General features: G+C 39.7%; 1 pseudogene; it reads left to right on the forward strand.

The window, feature by feature from the left end:
- Nucleotides 1-21,015: 21,015 nt before the first annotated feature.
- Nucleotides 21,016-22,421, forward strand: part of LOC120865342 — an 82,095-nt pseudogene continuing 80,689 nt past the window's right edge.

Below are 22,421 nucleotides of genomic sequence, written 5' to 3' on the forward strand. Positions count from 1 at the left end.
ACATTAAGTTTATAGTGTGTTGACTGGGGAATTAAAAGATTTATGAATGAAGAAAAAAATTAATGAAAATTGCTATTAATCTTTTATAAAATTTTAAAATTATCAAAGAATGCTTATATACATTGCATTTTTACATACATTTATACACTTAAACATGCATTTATATATATGTGGCTCAGATCATGAACTCCTTATTGCCAAATTCAGACTTAAATTGAAGAAAGTAGGGAAAACCACTAGACCATACAGGTATGACCTAAATCAAATCCCTTATGATTATACAGTGGCAGTGAGAAATAGATTTAAGGGCCTAGATCTGATAGATAGAGTGCCTGATGAACTATGGAATGAGGTTCGTGACATTGTACAGGAGACAGGGATCAAGACCATCCCCATGGAAAAGAAATGCAAAAAAGCAAAATGGCTGTCTGAGGAGGCCTTACAAATAGCTGTGAAAAGAAGAGAAGCGAAAAGCAGAGGAGAAAAGGAAAGATATACCCATCTGAATGCAGAGTTCCAAAGAATAGCAAGGAGAGATAAGATAGCCTTCCTCAGCGATCAATGCAAAGAAATAGAGGAAAAGAACAGAATGGGAAAGATTAGAGATCTCTTCAAGAAAATTAGAGATATCAAGGGAACATTTCATGCAAAGATGGGCTCAATAAAGGACAGAAATGGTATGGACCTAACAGAAGCAGAAGAGATTAAGAAGAGGTGGCAAGAATACACAGAACTGTACAAAAAAGATCTTCACGACCAAGATAATCATGATGGTGTGATCACTCATCTAGAGCCAGACATCCTGGAATGTGAAGTCAAGTGGGCCTTGGAAAGCATCACTATGAACAAAGCTAGTGGAGGTGATGGAATTCCAGTGGCACTATTTCAAATCCTGAAAGATGATGTTGTGAAAGTGCTGCACTCAATATGCCAGCAAATTTGGAAAACTCAGCAGTGGCCACAGGACTGGAAAAGGTCAGTTTTCATTCCAATCCCAAAGAAAGGCAATGCCAAAGAGTGCTCAAACTACTGCACAATTGCACTCATCTCACACGCTAGTAAAGTAATGCTCAAAATTCTCCAAGCCAGGCTTTAGCAATATGTGAACCGTGAACTTCCTGATGTTCAAGCTGGTTTTAGAAAAGGCACAGGAACCAGAGATCAAATTGCCAACATCCGCTGGATCATGGAAAAAGCAAGAGAGTTCCAGGAAAACATCTATTTCTGCTTTCTTGACTATGCCAAAGCCTTTGACTGTGTGGATCACAATAAACTGTGGAAAATTCTGAAAGAGATGGGAATACCAGACCACCTGATCTGCCTCTTGTGAAACCTACGTGCAGGTCAGGAAGCAACAGTTAGAACTGGACATGGAACAACAGATTGGTTCCAAATAGGAAAAGGAGTATGCCAAGGCTGTATATGGTCACCCTGCTTATTTAACTTATATGCAGAGTACATCATGAGAAACACTGGGCTGGAAGAAGCACAAGCTGGAATCAAGATGGCCGGGAGAAATATCAATAACCTCAGATATGCAGATGACACCACCCTTATGGCAGAGAGTGAAGAGGAACTAAAAAGCCTCTTGATGAAAGTAAAAGAGGAGAGTGAAAAAGTTGGCTTAAAGCTCAACATTCAGAAAACGAAGATCATGGCATCTGGTCCCATCACTTCATGGGAAATAGATGGGGAAACAGTGTCAGACTTTATTTTTGGAGGCTCCAAAATCACTGCAGGTGGTAACTGCAGCCATGAAATTAAAAGATGCTTACTCCTTGGAAGGAAAGTTATGACCAACCTAGACAGCATATTAAAAAGCAGAGACATTACTTTGTCAACAAAGGTCCGTCTAGTCAAGGCTATGGTTTTTCCAGTAGTCATGTATGGATGTGAGAGTTGGACTGTGAAGAAAGCTGAGCACTGAAGAATTGATGCTTTTGAACTGTGGTGTTGGAGAAGACTTTCAGAGTCCCTTGGACTGCAAGGAGATCCAACCAGTCCATCCTAAAGGAGATCAGTCCTGGGTGTTCACTGGAAGGACTGATGCTGAAGCTGAAACTCCAGTACTTTGGCCACCTCATGCAAAGAGTTGACTCATTGGAAAAGACTCTGATGCTGGGAGGGATTGGGGGCAGGAGGACAAGGGGAAGACAGAGGATGAGATGGATGGATGGCATCACCAACTGGATGGACATGTATTTGGGTAAACTCTGGGAGTTGGTGATGGACAGGGAAGCCTGGCAAGCTGTGATTCATGGGGTCTCAAAGAGTCAGACACGACAGAGCGGCTGAACTGAACTGAACTGAAAAGTCAAAAGCTTATAACATGAAACACCTGTTCCCTATCCCTCTCCATTCAAAATAATGATTTTTCACTTGGTTATTTCTTTCACCATTTTCTTCCATATTTCTAAATATTAATCTTACAGTGCTGTTTCTTCAAAGTTAGAAATGGGCTACTGATTTTAAATCATGCAAGATGAGGAATTCACACTCTTGGTCACTTCTCTACACTCCTCTTCCTAATATACAAAAGTTTTCTTTTTTTATTAATTTATTTTAATTGGAGGCTGTACACCAATGGCTGATTCATGTCAATGCATGGTGAAACCACTACAATGTTGTAAAGTAAACGAGTTTTCTTAATCTGTATTTGGTGTTTGATTTTTGTAACAATGTAAATAATACATGTAGTATAGTAATTTTGCATTTCCTTTTTACATACGAATTTACTATTCTTGGAATGAATAACAGCCTTTAAAATACATGCTTAGTTTTCTAAGAATCTCTTATTAGTTACTTTAATAATAATTATCCATTCTTCCTCTCTTTCACAATAGCAAAATTATCAGAGTTTTTAGCTGGTGATATTGCTGCTGATATTAGAAAGAAACTCTGGATTTTCCAGCTTCCCTTATTGAGAGACCATACGCTTCATTCTGCCCAGTAGGCTGTAAATGGACACGCTATATAACATATGGAGACTTTTGCTTAAGAAACAATTTGTATGTGTTCTTTGTCCCTTTTTGGAAACGTCTTCCATTCAGTTACCTAAAACAAGAATGCCAATTTAAACTAGGAGGACGAGCCCCTGCCAAGGGATACAAAGAGTGGAAGGCCATTGAGGATAATTATAGAGTAGCTTTTAATATTTCAAGATTTTTCAGTGTGAGGAAAATGTCTATCCTGTGTAATTCCTTCACTTTATTCTTTGCAATTTTTTACTAAGAATTCATATAAAATTCAACATTTTAATGTTAAATCCAGTGGTTTTTAGTATATTTACAAGGTTATGAAGACTCTTCACTGATGAATTCTGGATCATTTCCATCATCCCCAAATGAAACCCCATGCCTATTAGCAGGCCTTCCCAACCTTCTCTCCCCCCATCCCTGGCAAACACTTAATTTGCTTTCTGTCTCTGTGGACTGACTGATTTTGCACATTTCATACCAATGGAACCATAGAACATTTGCCCTTTTGTGCCTGGATTCTTTCATACATAGCACAGTGTTTCCAAGGTTCATCCCTGTTGCATGTATCACTGCTTCGTTTCTTTCTATGACTGAGCAGTGTTCCATTATATGGATAAATGTGGTCTATCCAGCAGAAGAGATTTGTATTTATCCCCCTTTTTTTGCTATTATAAATAATTCAGCTATGAACATCGATATATGTGCTTATCTGTGAACATATGTTTCAATTCTCTCAAGTACATACCTAGGGGTGGAATTGCTGGCTTATTTGATAATTTTATGTTTAACTTTTTGAGAATCTTTCAAACTGTTTTTTACAGTAGCTGAACCATTTTATATTCTCATCGCAATGTTTGAGAATTCCATCTAATGAATTTTTCATTTCAGGTAGTATAATTTTCAACTCTAGAATTTCTATTTGTTTCCTTTTAAATAATTTCTACCTCTTTATTAATATTCTCCATTATGTTAGGTATCATTCTTATTCTAAAGATCTTTCCTAGAGTTCTTTAAACATGAGTCCCTTTAGCCTTTCACATAAACTTAAAATAGCTGATTTAAAGTCTTTGTTTAATACATCCAATGTTTGAGTTTTCTCAGAGATAATTTCTGATTGCTTTTTTTGGTTGTTGTTTAGAGTCATATTTCTTTCTCTTTTAAAATATTTATGTATTTAATTTGGCTGCACCAGGTCTTTGTTGCAGCCTGTGGGATCTAGTTCCTGACCAGGGGTGGAACCCTGCCTTGGCAGAGCAGAGTCTTAGCCACTGTATTACCAGGGAAGTCCCCTAGGGCCATATTTCTTGTATCTTTGAATGCCTTGTACATATATATACACACACATATACATATATATGTGTGTATATATATATCTGTCCTAAAGGAGATCAGTCCTGAGTGTTTATTGGAAGCACTGATTTTGAAGCTGAAACTCCAATACTTTGGCCACCTGATTCGAAGAACTGACTCATTTGAAAAGACCCTGATGTTGGGAAAGATTGAAGGCAGGAGTCGAAGGGGACGACAGAGGATGAGATGGTTGGATGACATCACCGACTCAATGGACATGAGTTTGGGTAAACTCCAGAAGTTGGTGATGGACAGGGAGGCCTGGCGTGCTGCAGTCCATGGGGTTGCAAAGAGTCGGACATGACTGAGCGATTGAACTGACTGATATATATACACATATGTTAATGAAAACTAGAAACTGAATAATTTCCAGAGTGGCAACTCTGGAAATCATCTTCTGCTTCCTTTTCGAGATCTTTTGCTGCCAATTGTTTGTTTAGTGACTTTACCAAACCAATTTTATAAAGTCTATATTCTTTGGCATGTGAAGTCACTGTAATGTTTGTTCCATTAGATTGAAAGTGAAGTGAAAGTGTTAGTTGCTCAGTTGTGTCCGACTCTTTGCGACATCCATGGACTGTAGCCCACCAGCCTCGTCTATGGAATTTTCCAGGCAAGAATACTGGAGTGGGTAGCCACTTCCTTCTCTGGGAGATCTTTCCCGACCCATGGATCGAACCAGGGTCTCTTGCATTGCAGACAGATTCTTTACTGTCTGAGCCATTAGAGAAGCCCTCCATTAGATTAGTGATTGGTTAACAATTAGAGTTTTTCTTAAATGCCTAGAATTGAAAATTCTCTCAGTTCTCACAAGGGCTCAGGGTATGTGTGTTATGGCATGCCTTCAGCATTCAGCCAGGTAATTTACAACTCTGCCTTAGCCTTTACTTCCTGTTTGTCTATAGGCTTGAGCTCAGCAAGAGGTAAGAGCTTAGGGCCCTCTCTGGTCTTTTCCTGAGCATGTGGATAACCCTGTTATGCACATAACCTTCTAGATTTCCAGAAGTATTCTGGAGCTTTTCAAAGGTCTTAGGAAAATCTCATTCCCCAGCCTTTACTCCTAAGATTTTTGGGCAATCTACTATTTGTGCTGTTATTCATTGGCTCAGGTAGCAATTACTAAAACACTTGTCTATAAATGTTTTAGACAAATGCCCCCTGACTAGCAGCTTTAGCACTGAGTTTTCAATCAGGCAAAATGAAGCTAAGCCTTTTGAGTGAGTCTCCCAGGGAGCCACCAGACAGATCAGACCAAGAATAATTCTTCGTAAGTGAAGACTGTTTGCTGCTTGTGTTAATGGGAACATGGGCTATTATTTTCAAGGCTACTACTGAGTTAGGGAGTGGTGTGTGGATTTAGGGTAAGTGAAAATACCACAGGGTATTCTTTGGCGGTCCAGAGGTTAAAATTCAGTGATTTCACTACCATGGGCCCAGGTTCAATCCTTGGTCAGGGAACTAAGATTCTCCAAGCTGCATGGCATAGACAAAAAAAATTTTTTTAAACTTAAAAAATTATCATGCCACAAAGCTCACTGTGATTGCCAAGATACAGTTGTTTTTCTTGAAAATCAGAAGGTTTCCCCATGCCTTCTCCCAGTCAATTCCTCTCTTCCTTCCACCCAGAAGCAATTGCTGCTCTGACTTATAAAACCAGAAGTTAATTTTGCCTCTTCTAAAAATTCACATAACTGGAATCATATCAGGTACATTTTAAAACTTAAGCATTTTAAGATTCACAAGCAGTTCTACAAAATAATAACAGTGACCTTGTTCTGATAAAACATGGTCCACTGGAGAAGGAAACAGAAAACCACTTCAGTATTCCCGCCTTGAGAACCCCACGAACAAGATGAAAAGGCAAAAAGATATGACACTGAAAGATGAACCCTCCAGGTTGGTAGTTGCCCAACATGCTACTGGAGATAAGTGGAGAAATAACTCCAGAAGAATGAAGAGAAGAAGCCAAAGTGAAAACAATGCCCAGCTGCGGATGTGACTGGAGATGGAAATAAAGTCTGGTGCTGTAAAAAACAATATTGCATAGGAACCTGGAATGTTAGGTCCATAAAACATGGTAAATTGGAAGTGGTCAAATAGGAAATGGCAAGAGTGAACACTGACATTTCAGGAATCAGTGAACTAAAATGGACCTGAATGGGAGAATTTCATTGAGATGACCATTATATCTACTACTGTGAGCAAGAATCCCTTAGAAGAAATGGAGTAGACCTCATAATCAACAAAAGAGTCTGAAATGCAGTACTTGGGTGCAGTCTCAAAAACAACAGAATGATCTCTGTTCAATTCCCAAGGTAAGTCATTCAATACCACAGTAATGCAAGCCTATACCCCAACCACTAATGCCAAAGAAGCTAAAGTTGAATGGTTCTATGAAGACCTACAAGACTTTCTAGAACTAACACCAAAAAAAGATGTCCTTTTCATCATAGGAGAATGGAATGCAAAAGCAGGAAGTCAAGAGATACCAGGAGTAGACAGGCAAGTTTGGCCTTGGGGTACAAAATGAAGCAGGGCAAAGGCTAGCAGAGTTTTGCCAGGAGAATGCACTGGTCATAGCAAACATCCTCTTCCAACAACACAAGAGATGACTCTACACATGGACATCACCAGATGGTCAATACCGAAATCAGATTGATTTTATTCTTTGCAGCCAAAGATAGAGAAGCTCTCTACAGTCAGCAAAAACAAGACGAGGAGCTCATTGTGGCTCAGATCATGAAATCCTTATTGCAAAATTCAGGTTTAAATTGAAGAAAGTAGGGAAAACCACTAGACCATTCAGGTATGACCTAAATCAAATCCTTTATGATTACACAGTGGAAGTGACAAATAGATACAAGGGATTAGATCTGATAATCCATAGTTCTTCATCCCTTTGAGCTAATGCTCAAAATTCTCCAAGATAGGCTTCCACAATGTGTGAACCGAGAACTTCCGAGAACTAAGGATCTGATAATCCTTAGTTCTTCATCCATAGTCTGAAGAACTATGGATGGAGGTTCGTGACATTGTACAGGAAACAAGGATCAAGACCATCCCCAAGAAAAAGAAATGCAAAAAGGCAAAATAGTTTTCTGAGGATAAGTGAGAAAAGAACAGAAATGAAAGGCAAAGGAGAAACAAAAGATATACCCATCTGAATGAAGAGTTTTAAAGAATAGCAAGGAAAGATAAGAAAGCCTTCTCAGTGATCAATGCAAAGAAATAGAGGAAAACAATAGAATGGGAAAGACTAGAGATCTCTTTAAGAAAATTAGAGTCCATGGGAATATTTCATGCAAAGATGGGCACAATAAAGGACAGAAATGGTATGGACCTACAGAAGCAGAGGATATTAAGAAGAGGTGGAAAAAATACATAGAAAAACTATAAAAAAAAGATCTCATTGACCCAGATAACCACGATAGTGTGACCACTCACCTAGAGCCAGACATCCAGGAGTCTGAAGTCAAGTGGGCCTTAGGAAGCATCACTACAAACAAACCTAGTGGAGGTGATGGAATTCTAGCTGAGCTATTTCAAATCTTAAAAGATGATGTTGTTAAAGTTCTACTCTCAATATGCCAACAAATTTGGAAAACTCAGCAGTGGCCACAGGACTGGAAAAGGTCAGTTTTCATTCCAATCCCAAAGAAAGGCAATGCCAAAGAATGTTCAAACTACCACACAATTGCACTCATCCCACACGCTACCAAGCTAATGCTCAAAATTCTCCAAGGTAGGCTTCAACAATGTGTGAACCGAGAACTTCCACATGTTCAAGCTGGATTTAGAAAAGGCAGAGGAACCAGAGATCAAATTGCCAACATCTGTTGGATCATTGAAGAAGCAAGAGAGTTCCAGAAAAACATCTGCTTTATTGCCTGTGCCAAAGCCTTTGACTGTGTGGATCACATTAGACTGTAGAGAATTCTTCCAGAGATGGGAATACCAGACTACCTGACCTGCCTCCTGAGAAATCTGTATGCAGGTCAAGAAGCAACAGTTAGATCTGGACCATGGAACAACAGACTGGTTCCAAAAAAGGAAAAGAGTACATCAAGGTTGTATATTGTCACCTTGCTTATTTAACTTATATGCAGAGTGAAAGTGAATGTGAAAGTCACTCAGTCGTGTCCAACTCTTTGCGACCCTATGGACTATAGAGTCCAAGGAGTTCTCTAGGCCAGAATACTGGAGTGGGTAGCCTTTTTCTTTTATGTAACATCTTGTAAAACTATAGTATAACAGTTTATACTATTTATACTATACTAGTTATAGTTACACTATAATATCACAAAAAGATATGACATGGATCTAGTCAAGATATAAAACATTGTTATAATGACAAGAATCTCGCATGTTGTCTTTTTATAAGCACATTCACCTCCCTTCTGTCCCTTCCCCATTTTGAACCTCTGAAAGCAACTTTTTTCTCCATCACTATAATTTTGTCATTTCAAGAACGTTGTATAAAATGAAAACATACTTAATGTAACATTTCAGGGTTGACTATTTTATTTACAAAGATAATTCTCTGGGGATTCATTCAGAATGGTGTGTACATCAATTGTTTATTATTTCAAATTGCTGGTATGGATGTACCACCTTTTTTTTTTTTTTTTGGACATTTTAAAATTGAGATATAGGAATTCCTGGCACTCCAGTTGCTAGAATTTTGCACTTTCATTGCCAAGGCTGCAGGTTTGATCCCTGGTCAGGGAACTAAGATTCTGACTTTTAATGTTGTTGCTGATACTAATCTGAGTCCTGATTTCTTTAACTTAAAAGACCTTTTCTTTATTAATGAAGTTTGAAATTTTATAATGTTACGTTTTTAGTCTTTTATCATTTATTTCTATTGAGGGTTTTTTTGGTCTTTTTTTCTGATCAATTTTTAAAGCTCTCTTTGTACAAAGGATATGAACTCTTTGCCACATATATTGCCATTGTTTTCACCAAGATATTCCTTGTCTCTGGAGGTTTTTCATCTGTTTGCCATATAGACCCTTTAAAATTTTATGTAACTACATTTCTCAGTTGTTTATTATATGCGTTTCTCTTTTCCTTATGAATGACTCCAAGGTCTGAACTTACACAAATATTTTAATATTTTTCTATTTTCACTGTTTAATTTTTGAGTATGGCTTCCCTGGTGGCTCAGAGGGTAAAGCGTCTACCTGCAGTGCAGGAGACCTGGGTTCGATCCCTGGGTGGGGAAGATCCCCTGGAGAAGGAAATGGCAACCCACTCCAGTATTCTTGCCTGGAGAATCCCAAGAACGGAGAACCCTGGCAGGCTACAGTCCATGGGGTCACAAAGAGTCGGACACGACTGAGCAACTTCACTTTATAACTTCAGCTTGCTTGGAATTTATTTTGGTGTATGAAAGATATATCGCTCTAATTTTGTTGTTGTTGTTGATTCCCCCCGGATAATTTATTGACCAAATAATTTCCCTAAAGAAACTTATCTCTTATTTTATTAAAAATAAATGTTCTTTCCCCCCATTGATTTAATGTTTCTCCTGTGTGATATATTTAGTGCCTATTTACTTTACCTATTTTATGCTCGGAGAAGGTGATGGCATCCCACTCCAGTACTCTTGCCTGGAAAATCCCATGGATGGAGGAGCCTGGTAGGCTGCAGTCCATGGGGTCTCGAAGAGTCGGACACGACTGAGCGACCTCACTTTCACTTTTCACATTCATGCATTGGAGAAGGAAATGGCAACCCATCCAGTGCTCTTGCCTGGAGAATCCCAGGGACGCAGGAGCCTGGTGGGCTGCTGACTATGGGGTTGCACAGAGTCTGCCACGACTGAAGCGACTTAGCAGCAGCAGCAGCATTTTATGCTACCGGTCTTTTCTATTTTGACATCTAAACATAATATATAGTAATTATAATTAAAAATATTTAGTTTACTTCTTTTCAAAATTTGTTCTCATCTGTTTATTCTTCTAGACACTTTCTATTTTTCTTGTCAGGCATAAAACTATCCTGTTGGGATTTTTACTGGATTTGTATAGCAATTATAATTAACAACTTCATAATATTTAACTTTCTCATCCAGGAATATGGGCTCCCCTGCTGGTTCAGATGGTAAAGAATCCACCTGCAATGCAGGAGACCAGTTTCGATCCCTGGGTCAGGAAAATCCCCTGGAGAAGGGAATGGCTACCCACTCCAGTATTCTTGCTCAGAGAATTTCCATGGACAGAAGAACCTGGCAGGCTACAGTTGACGGGGTTGCAAAGAGTCAAACACGACTGAGAGAGTAACACACAGCCAGGAATATGCCACATTTTTTCATTAAAGCTTGTTTCATTAATAGCCTTCAGCAATGTACTTTTCTTCATATTGTTTACAAATTTTTTCATTAAAACATTTTTAAGCAACTGATTTCCTATTTGGGAAAAATAAATTAGATCTTTACCTCACATTACATATCCCTAATAAATTTCAAATAAATTAAATAGCTGTACGTAGAAATAAAATGATAAAAACTACTAGCAAAAGATTAAAGCAAATATTTATCCAAACCTAGAATAGGCAAAGATTTTCTAAACCTATAAGTAATGCAGTAACATGCAAAGGAAGCATCTATAACTTGAATCAAATACAAATTTAAAACTTTTGAATATCATTAAAAATTGATGACAAATGAAATCCTGTGGAAAAATATTGATACAAATATAAAGAACAAGTGACAAACGGGACCTAACTAAACTTAAAAGCTTCTGCTGTGCAAAGGAAACCATAAACAAAGCATAAAGACAAACAACAGAACGGGAGAAAATACTTACAAAGTGACCAACAGGGGATTAATCTCCAAAATATACAAACAGCTCATTCAGCTCTAAATTTAAAAAAAAAAAGAACCCAATTAAAAAAATAAGCTGAAGATCTAACTAGACATTTCTCCAAAGAAAACATATAGATGGCTAAAAAGCATATAAAAAGATGCTCAACATCACTAATTATTAGACAAATGCAAATCAATACTACAATGAGGTACCACCACCTCACATTGGTTGGAATGGTCATGATCAAAAAGCCTACAAACAATAAATGCTAGAGAGGGTATGGAGAAAAGAGAACCTTCCTAAACGTTGGTGGGAATGTAACTTTTATAATCACTATGGAGAACAGTATGGAGGTTCCTTAAAAAACTAAAAATAGAGCTACCCTATTATCCAACAATCCTACTTCTGAGTAAATATCCAGAGAAAACTGTAATCCAAAAGGATACATGCACCCCAGTGTTCACTGCAGCACTATTTACAATAGCCAAGACATGAAAGAAACCTAAATGTCCATCAACAGAGGAATGGATAAAGGTGTGGCCCATATACACAATGGAATGTGACTCAGCCATAAAGAATGAAATAGTGCCATTTGCAGCAACACGGATGGACCTAGAGATTATTATACTAAGTGAAGTCAGACAGAGAAAGACAAATACCATATGATATCACTTATATGTGAAATCTATTTTAAAATAGAAATGAACAAGTCTTATAGACCTGTTTATAAGACAGAAACAGACTTACAGATATCCAAAAAACTTCTGATTACCAAAGTGGAAACCTGGGGAGAGGGGATTGTTGTTTAGTCTCTAAGTTGTGTCCTGCTCTTTGCAACCCTATGGGTTGTAGGCCACAAGGCTCCTCTGTCCGTGGGATTTCCCAGGCAAGAATATTGGATTGGATTACCATTTCCTTCTCCAGGGGATCTTCCCGACTCAGGGATTGAACCCAAGTCTCCTGCATTGACAGGCAGATCCTTTCCAACTGGCCCCCCCGGTGCGGGGAAAGATAAATCAGGAATTTAGGATGAACACAGACACATTATACAAGACAGATAACCAACAAGGACCTATTTGTATAGCATAGGAAATAGTACTCAGTATTCTGTGATAACCTATATGAGAAAAGAATCTAAAGAAAAACGAATATTTGTATATATATACATAACTGAATCACTTTGCACCTGAAACTAACACAACACTGTAAATCCACTTTACTCAAGTAAAATTTAAATATAAAAATAAATAAATAATGTATTTCTTCAAAATGGAAAAAAAAAGGAACAAATGACAAGTGTCCTTTGGTAGATCAGATTATTGTTCCCAGTTCCTCTCTGTGCTTTGTTCTCAGTTAAACCCTTTCTGTAATAGGATTACACGTTATGCATTTTGCCCTGTACTTGGCTGATCCTCCAAGTAAAATAGGTGGAGTAATTTCCTGGCTCTACTGGTATAAGTAGCGCCACTTGGATTCACCACCTGACTTGCTCTGGCTGATGGTAGGTTAGCAGACATGAGAAAAACAGAGGCTTTTCATAGACCTGCATGGTTTGGTCTGACCTCATGCTTCGGCCATCTGTCTTGGGCATAAGACTACACTGGTCTGAGTAAGAGATATGGAACACACCTGGACCCATGTAAGCCTGAAGCAGAGCCTCCCCAGATCTGTGGGCCCGCATAGGAGAAATGGGTGCTTGTAGTTTAATCCCCTAGGTTTTCATTGTTTAGAACATTACAATGGAAACAATAAAGTCATCAATAAAGACTTTCACAAATCAATCAAGGAAATACTCAAAACCTCAATTGAAAATGAGTGAAAAACAAGAAATAGGTTAATCTTCCTCTTCTTCTCTTTCTCTAGTGCTCTCTCACTCTTATTTGCTTTCTCAGACAAAAAACACAAAAATGCCAATAAACACATGCAAAAGTAGTCAATCATACTAAAAACATTCAGATTAAAATATCAACAATATGCTCCTCAACTTCTCAACTCCCTACTGAAGTACTCTAGGTGGAACTATCGTTTTCTCTTTCCTGTGGTAACAAATCAACTGGTCTTCCCTGACTCAACTCTCCATATTTCAATAAGAGGGTGCTTTTCAAAATTCAGATTCAATAATGCCAAGCTCCCCAGTTATCTCTTGGCCCTTATCTCTAACCACTTTCACAGTCCTCCATTTTCTTCAGTGCATGTATCTGTTTGTAATTATATTTTAATTTGTTATAATTATTTATTCAATATCTATCTCTTATATCAAATTATGTACTCCAAGAACCAGAGACTGGATCTGCTTTTGCTTGCCAGTTATACCTAGATAGACACTTGATAAATATTTGCCTAATTAATTGATGAACATTATTACTTTATAATTAATTGAGAATGATAAAACAAAGTTAACACCCAGTGTTGACAAATCTGTAATAAAACAAGCACTGTTCAAAAATGCTGCTAGCAATTTAAAATTAGTATTATTCTTCTGGAGGGAAGTTTTATAACGTATACCAGGTTTATAGCTTTTAATACCCTTCGATCCAGTTATTTTACTTCTAGGAGCTTAATCTCTTTTAATAAAGAAGCACTCAGGACTATGGATGGTGAAACAATATATTCACTTCAGTTCAGTCACTCAGTCATGTCTGACTCTTTGCGACCCCATGAACCGCAGCACGCCAGGCCTGCCTGTCCATCACCAACTCCCGGAGTCCACCCAAACCCATGTCCATTGAGTCGGTGATGCCATCCAACCTTCTTATCCTCTGTCGTCCCCTTTTCCTCCTGCCCTCACTTTCCTAGCATCAGGATCTTTTCAAATGAGTCAGCTCTTCGCATCAGGTAGCCAAAGTATTGGAGTTTCAGCTTCAGTATCAGTCCTACCAATGAACACCCAGGACTGATCTCCTTTAGGATGGACTCGTTGGATCTCCTTGCAGTCCAAGCAACTCTCAAGAGTTTTCTCCAACATCACAGTTTAAAAGCATCAATTCTTCGGCTCTCAGCTTTCTTTACAGTCCAACTCTCACATCCATACATGACCACTGGAAAAACCATAGCCTTGACTAGACGGACCTTTGTTGACAAACTAATGCCTCTGCTTTTTAATATGCTGTCTAGGTTGGTCATAACTTTTCTTCCAAGGAGTAAGCGTCTTTTAATTTCATGGCTGCAATCAACCATCTGCAGTGATTTTGGAGCTCAGAAAAATAAAGTCAGCCACTGTTTCCACTGTTTCCCCATCTATTTGCCATGAAGTGATGGGACCGGATAACATGATTTTGTTTCATGATGCCATGAAACAATATATATTATCCCCAAATTAAGAGAAACCTGAAGTTTATCAATAAATGATTAAGTAAATTATGGTATTACCACCTGATGAAAGATTATGTATTCATGGAAAATTGCTCATAATACTGTTTAGTGTAACCAAAAAGGAAAACAGAAAATAAAGTATTTATAAGTATGTATACTTGGCTTAAAGCTCAACATACAGAAAATGAAGATCATGGCATCCGGTCCCATCACTTCATGGGAAATAGATGGGGAAACAGTGGAAACAGTGCCAGACTTTATTTTTTGGGGCTCCAAAATCACTGCAGGTGGTGACTGCAGCCATGAAATTAAAAGATGCTTACTCCTTGGAAGAAAAGTTATGACCAACCTAGATAGCATATTCAAAAGCAGAGACATTACTTTGCCAACTAAGGTCCGTCTAGTCAAGGCTATGGTTTTTCCAGTAGTCATGTATGGATGTGAGAGTTGGACTGTGAAGAAGGCTGAGTGCTGAAGAATTGATGCTTTTGAACTGTGGTGTTGGAGAAGACTCTTGAGAGTCCCTTGGACTGCAAGGAGATCCAACCAGTCCATTCTGAAGGAGATCAGCCCTGGGATTTCTTTGGAAGGAATGATGGTAAAGCTGAAACTCCAGTACTTTGGCCACCTCATGAGAAGAGTTGACTCATTGGAAAAGACTCTGATGCTGGGAGGGATTGGGGGCAGGAGGAGAAGGGGACGACCGAGGATGAGATGGCTGGATGGCATCACTGACTCGATGGACATGAATCTGAGTGAACTCCAGGAGTTGGTGATGGACAGGGAGGCCGGGCGTGCTGAGATTCATGGGGTCACAAAGAGTCAGACACGACTGAATGACTGACCTGAACTGAACTGATACTAGGCAAAAATAAATCAAATGCATATTCATACATAAAAATCATGAAATTTTAACAAGATTAAATTTAAGGACAAATTTTGCTTTTACTGTATTTATGCTTTTTATTGATTTACACATTTTCTTTAACAAAAGCCTATAGTTTTACTTCCTTGTTAGCTTTTCAATGCTTTCAAGTAGTCTTTTTTCATTATTTTGTTCCTTTCTAGTTGTCCCCAGAAAAATGGGTGGTCCAAATTGCATCATTAGAACCCAAAGGTTGAAAAATTAATATTTGTGTTTTTCAGATACATAATTTTCCTATTTAAAATCCTGCAACATTATTAATGTTCAATTTTTAAATTTACTCTATAACAAAACAACACTTTTATGTTATAAAGTTACTATAAGACCATTCATTAGATGACAGTTTTGGTTATCTGTCTGTCTTAAGGCTGTATTTGGTCATCTTAATTGTCCTTATTCATTTCTAAATTTTCACTAGTCATTTATAGATGTTTTTATAATGACTAAATCTACCCATTTGAAGTAGCTAAAATAATTAGATAGAATTTTATTTACAAATTTCTGGTCACTCTATTCAGTAGCTGCTGCTGCTGCTAAGTTGCTTCAGTCATGTCTGACTCTGTGCGACCCCATTGATGGCAGCCTACCAGGCTCCTCTGTCCATAGCATTCTCCAGGCAAGAATACTGGAGTGGGTTGCCATTTCCTTCTCCCATTCAGTAGCTACACTTATGCATTTTATAATAAAAGCTAGATTTAAAAATTGGCTTAAAAGACTAACAGATATGAAATCATATCCACAATATATTTACTTAAGTGACAACCATAACAAAAACCAACATCAACCACCAGTGAACAAAATAAACCCAAGAATATTGGCAAAACAGAACTTTTCTTTAGGCCAGATTCAGTGATCTTCTCATTATTCCTGGTTTGCTGAGCATTGTTTTTCTTTGTGTTTGTCATAGCCTAGCCTAGAAACTCCATTCCTGATACTAGCTAAGTATAGATTACTATGCACAAGTGCATCAAACACTTTCTATAGACTATTTTTTTCTTCCAGCCTTGGATGAACCATTAAGTAGATCTCATAACTTTTATTTCTTTAAACAATTTGATCAACCTACTAAGGGATGGCCTATGGACAGCAGCAATCTGTTAGAGGCCGAAAAGTTAACAGTCACTATATGGACTTCATGCCAGGGCTAAGTCTTAATAAGTTCTAAGGAAACAGAGGAAATGGCAACCCACTCCAGTATGCTTGCCTGAAGAATCCTATGGACAGAGAAGCCTGGTGGGCTACAGTCCATGGGGTCGCAAAGAGTCGGATGTGACTGAGAGACATACACAACAAGGGAACAGAAAGGCTATCCCTCAGAAGGTCGATTCAAGTTCAGGCTATGCTTTTAGACATCCCAGTGGCTACCATAAAAACCTGTCACATGCTAAATCCTGCCACCTTGCTACCCTTAGAAACAGATCCCTGGAGCATGACTGTATAAAAACCACAGACATGACCTATTCCAGTTGCCCCCAATCTAAGAAGTAAGCCTCTCACAAACAATAAAGAGGAATGGTTCACAAGTGGGAGCAGTTTTAGGAGAGGGAAAAATCCTGCTGGGATATGCAGTAACCTCCCAGACCCAAGTCATAGAAGCAAGAAGCCTATCCCAGGGACTTCTGCCCAAAAGATGGAGCTGAGAGCTCTCACCTGAGCCTTAGAGATCAGGACAGGGAAGATCTCACCTGTTATGCTGACTGTGGAGAATAAATAGATGAAACATGATTGAAGCATACTGACGTTCTCAGAAACAGTACAGAGTCTAGAAAAGGTGATGGTGATTTATCATGAAAAGTGAAAGTGTCAGTCGCTTAGTTGTGTCTGATTCTGGGACCCCATGGACTGTAGCCTGCCAGGTTCCTTTGTCCATAGAATTCTCCAGGCAAGAATACTGGAGTGGATTGCCATGCCCTTTTCCAGGAGATCTTCCTGACCCAGGGATCAAATACAGGTCTTCCACATTGCAGGCAGATTCTTTACCATTCAAGCCACCAGGGAAGCCTAAGTGATTTACAATAAAGGGACTTATCATCAGTTCAGTCCAGTTCAGTTCAGTCGCTCAGTCGTGTCCGACTCTTGGCGACCCCGTGAATCGCAGCACACCAGGCCTCCCTGTCCATCACCAACTCCCAGAGTTCACTCAGAGTCACGTCCATCGAGTCAGTGATGCCGTCCAGCCATCTCATCCTCGGTCGTCCCCTTCTCCTCCTGCCTCCAATCCCTCCCAGCATCAAAGTCTTCTCCAATGAGTCAACTCTTTGCATGAGGTGGCCAAAGTACTGGAGTTTCAGCTTTACCATCATTCCTTCCAATGAACACCCAGGACTGATCTCCTTCAGAATGGACTGGTTGGATCTCCTTGCAGTTCAGGGGACTCTCAAGAGTCTTCTCCAACACCACAGTTTAAAAGCATCAATTCTTCGGCGCTTAGCCTTCTTCACAGTCCAACTCTCACATCCATACATGAAAAACCATAGCCTTGACTAGACGGACCTTAGTCGGCAAAGTAATGTCTCTGCTTTTCAACATGCTATCTAGGTTGGTCATAACTTTTCTTCCAAGGAGTAAGCGTCTTCTAATTTCATGGCTGCAATCACCATCTGCAGTGATTTTGGAGCCCCCCAAAATAACGTCTGACAACATTTCCCCATCTATTTGCCATGGAGTGATGGGACCAGATGCCATGATCTTCATTTTCTGAATGTTGAGCTTTAAGCCAACTTTTTCACTCTCCTCTTTTACTTTCATCAAGAGGCTTTTTAGTTTCTCTTCAATTTCTGCCATAAGGGTGGTGTCATCTGCATATCTGAGGTTATTGATATTTCTCCTGGCAATCTTGATTCCAGCTTGTGTTTCTTCCAGTCCAGCGTTTCTCATGATGTACTCTGCATATAAGTTAAATAAGCAGGGTGACAATATACAGCCTTGACGTACTCCTTTTCCTATTTGGAACCAGTCTGTCGTTCCATGTCCAGTTCTAACTGTTGCTTCCTGGCCTGCATACAGATTTCTCAAGAGGCAGGTTAGATGGTCTGGTATTCCCATCTCTTTCAGAATTTCCCACAGTTTATTGTGATCCACACAGTCAAAGGCTTTGGCATAGTCAATAAAGCAGAAATAGATGTTTTTCTGGAACTCTCTTGCTTTTTCCATGATCCAGTGGATGTTGGCCATTTGATCTCTGGTTCCTCTGCCTTTTCTAAAACCAGCTTGAACATCTGGAAGTTCATGGTTCACGTATTGCTGAAGCCTGGCTTGGAGAATTTTGAGCATTACTTTACTAGCATGTGAGATGAGTGCAATTGTGTGGTAGTTTGAGCATTCTTTGGCAATGACTTTCTTTGGGATTGGAATGAAAACTGACCTTTTCCTGTGCTGTGGCCACTGCTGAGTTTTCCAAATTTGCTGGCATATTGAGTGCAGCACTTTCACAGCATCATAGGGAACACTAAAAGGCGAATGCAGAGATAATAAAGAGAAACAAGAAGGTGGACACAACTGCCAAGAGGGTGACCCTGGAACAGTAATTAGGCAACTATTCCTTACATCTTGAAGGCCAGATCCTTAATAATTGAATAATTATTCCCCAGTCTACACAAGGGAAGACTTAGACAAGGCCTGAAAATGGGGCTTCAATAGAGATCTAGGAGAGCATGAAAGTGAAAGTCGCTTAGTCATGTCTGACTCCTTGCAATCCCATGGACTATACAGTCCATGGATTTCTCCAGGCCAGAATACTGGAGTGGGCAGCCATGAGTGGATATTTAATGAACATGGGAAATACTGTGCCCCAGCTTCAGCCTGTCAAGCCATGAGGAAGGCTCATCAAGAAATTCACTGTGGGAGCGGTGACCTACTGATAACTTTTAGGAACCTAAAGGACTTGTTTGAGATATCTATCTTAAAACATTTCTGTGATATAAGAGCTGTATTTATTATTATAATGTGTTTATCCTCCTGGACCCAGAGTGTTTACTTACTAAGAGATAAAGTGATTTGAGTGCTTTATTGACGAGACTCATCTTACCTATGTTCTATGACAATTCAAGGACGGTATTCAGAATAAATTTCCAATGTATGTGTAAAAAAAAAAAAGAGGAAAGAAACTCACTGTGGGAGGGAAGCCCTATTTAATTGGTTAGTTGAGGTCATGGTAACTCTTGGCATGAAAAGTAACAACCCCAACATGAGAAACCCCCACATAAGGCCCATTCATACTAAAGGGACATATCCTGAGAGGACTGGCAATTGATCACTGTCATACTGAGAGCATGGGCAACTTCAGGAATCTCCTGGTGCTAGTGGACATTTTTTCAGGTGGATAGAAGCATTTCCCACTAGAACTGAAATGGCAGCTGAAGTGGCTGAAGCATTGCTAAACGAACTAATCCCCATGTTTGTGCTTATAGGATCCCTAGAAAGAGATAATGGTCCAGCCTTTGTGTATCAAGTCACTAAGGGGATAATGAGTGCCCTGGGCCTATTCTGGACCTTGCACTCAGTCTGGAGACCCCAATTATTAGGGAAAGTATAGAGATCCAGTCAGACCTTGAAATAAGCCTCTTGTTTAAGGAAACTCTGCATCAGGAAACTCAGGAAAACTGGATTAAGTTGCTTTTGATTGTCCTGCTCTGCATGCAGTTAGCCCCAAGAGGTTAAAGCTAAGTGCTTTCGGACTCCTGTATAGTAGACCCATTCCCCATACCTGAGAGAAGAGACACTTAAACCCCTTGAAATGAAACAATTCAGTATGCCTCCAGGTAGGAGAAATCATGAAAACTCTGATGAAATATGCTAACTTTGGGCAATCAGCATCAACTTGCCCTCCATATCCCTTCCAGCCAGGAGGCTAGGTGAACCTAAGAACCTGGAAGACCAGCCTACAAGACCAGCTCACTCCTAAGTGGAGCAGATGCCACTGGGTGATCTGAACCACCCACTCTGCTCTGAAGCTGCAAAGGGTTGCCTCATGGGTGCTTCGCACTCAAGTGAAGAGCATCCCAACCTCCTGAGAGACAACCTGGAGCAAGGAACCTCTTGACTACCCTCTCTTCCCTGAAGCTTCTCTTCTGAAAAACAACTAAAGTGTTGACCAGGGAGATTCAAGCCACAGCAGTGAGCCTCCATACCAGGGCACACTTTCCCCTATGGACAAAAGACCTAGAAACCTGCATTTTTAGAAAAAAATTGACACATGACCAATATTCTCTGGCTAATATTTGAAACGTGAATCTTAAATCGTCCAGCGTCCGTTGTCTCCAGGAAGTTAGAGAAACAGTGGTCCCTCAGCAATACACTGAGAGCTGAGTCCTGATGATATACACATATAAAGGCAGCTGGGAGAAGCTCTGCTCCTCTACTTGGCTATGACAACCACCCAAATCTGCAGAAAACAGTTACAAAGATAGACCTGCACCCCCTCAGTGCCCCTCAAGGATGAGAAGCAGAACAAGAGACAGAGGAGGGATTTGTCACTGGTGAAGCTTATGAATAATTCCTGGGGGTATAAAAACAGAACCTGGGTAATAAAGTCTAACCTTTTCTTCTTTTCCTTTGTGCTTCCTCCAGTTCACTTGCTCGTAGGATGCCACAAGCAGAGACCTTGCTCCCCAGGGCTTCAGACGAGATTTCCTAGCATGAAATGGCGGGGCTGACACCTCAGCTCTGCGAGCACGTAGAGACGCTGCACCGGCACTCAATTCAAGATGGCGGTGGCAAGTTCACGTGCAGACGCCTCCTGGCACGGAGATCTGGAGCCTGAGCAGCACAGCGGCGCCCCACCTGCAAGAGCTCCACTCCCTGCTGCCGCTGAGAATCCAGTAAAACAGTTGCGTTGACAGCCTGTTGAGAGCCTATTCTCTAGAGCAGGAGCTTGCATCTCTCCATTCTTTGATTAAAGAATTAAGCTTTTATTTGCTTCTGAAACAAACTGAAGTCTTGTTCTGTTGGCTATAATGACACTGGGCGGAAGGACCTTTGCTGGGGACCAACTCAGGAGAGTTGGTAACAGGGGTTCAGTTTTCTTTCAATGCAACCACACAGTTCTTTGCTTCTACATCTCCAGGAAACATGCTGAGCTTTCTCAGTGGTAAAGAAACTCCGTTTCTCACTTGATTTAACTGAAGCACAAGCCTCCTTCATCCTTTCCCTCATTGAGAGGAAGACAGAATGCATAGCACATTAACAATTCTCCAAATAAATCTTCCTTTACAACTTCAATTTTTTTATATCTCCTTAGGTGAAGTTGTGGGTTAGGGGTCCACAAAGTATTTTTAGCTACTGCTTTGTCAAATCCTTCCTGGATGGTCTAGCTTTAATTAGGAATGCCATGAACTTTGACACTTATTGGCCATGGGGCCTTATCCAAAATCAAGGCAAAAATTGTGCCATGTGAACATCTTGTTGCATTGACTATTGAATGCATTCCGACACAGTGAAAAGGAAAATACTGCAATTTATAAAAACTAACTGCATCTACTACTTCTCTTTATCTTACCAGGGAAATATCGTAGTTCATCTCAGGGAAGATGAATTTTTTTTGTTTACTTAACAAAATAAGCTAAGGAATAGCTTTCGTTTGAAAAGGTGATTCTGGCAGTTCTGCAAGAAGGTGAAACAAAGAGAGTGCTGATGTGTTGTGCTGAATAAGTGTGAGGGATTCTTGAATTTTCCAGGGAAGAGGAGCAAAGGGGGCCTGGAAAAGCAACTCAGTGGGGAACTCAGTTGAGTGGTTTGATAGGAGAGAGGGCTCAGAAGCCTATTGGGAGGTCATGGCCTAAGGAGAAAGGATGATTAATGACAGAAATTTTACAAGGATGCCTAATATTAACTATTGAAGTGTTTAGCCCCAAGCTTTTATTACAAGTAGGCTATACATACTGACCTTGTGTTAGAGGTGTCTTTAGGAAGTTAAAGCAACAAGGGCCTTATGCAATGTTTGGGATGATGTTAAACACTGGAAACAAGTAGACCAAGTGGGAGCAGGAAATTAAAATGAGAACTGACCATGAGAGGTGAGTCTTGGGAAAGGCACTGATCTTTCCATTA

The sequence above is a fragment of the Oryx dammah genome, unplaced genomic scaffold (assembly GCF_014754425.2).
Source record: "Oryx dammah isolate SB20612 unplaced genomic scaffold, SCBI_Odam_1.1 HiC_scaffold_6, whole genome shotgun sequence".
In the NCBI taxonomy this organism is placed as follows: Eukaryota; Metazoa; Chordata; class Mammalia; order Artiodactyla; family Bovidae; genus Oryx; species Oryx dammah.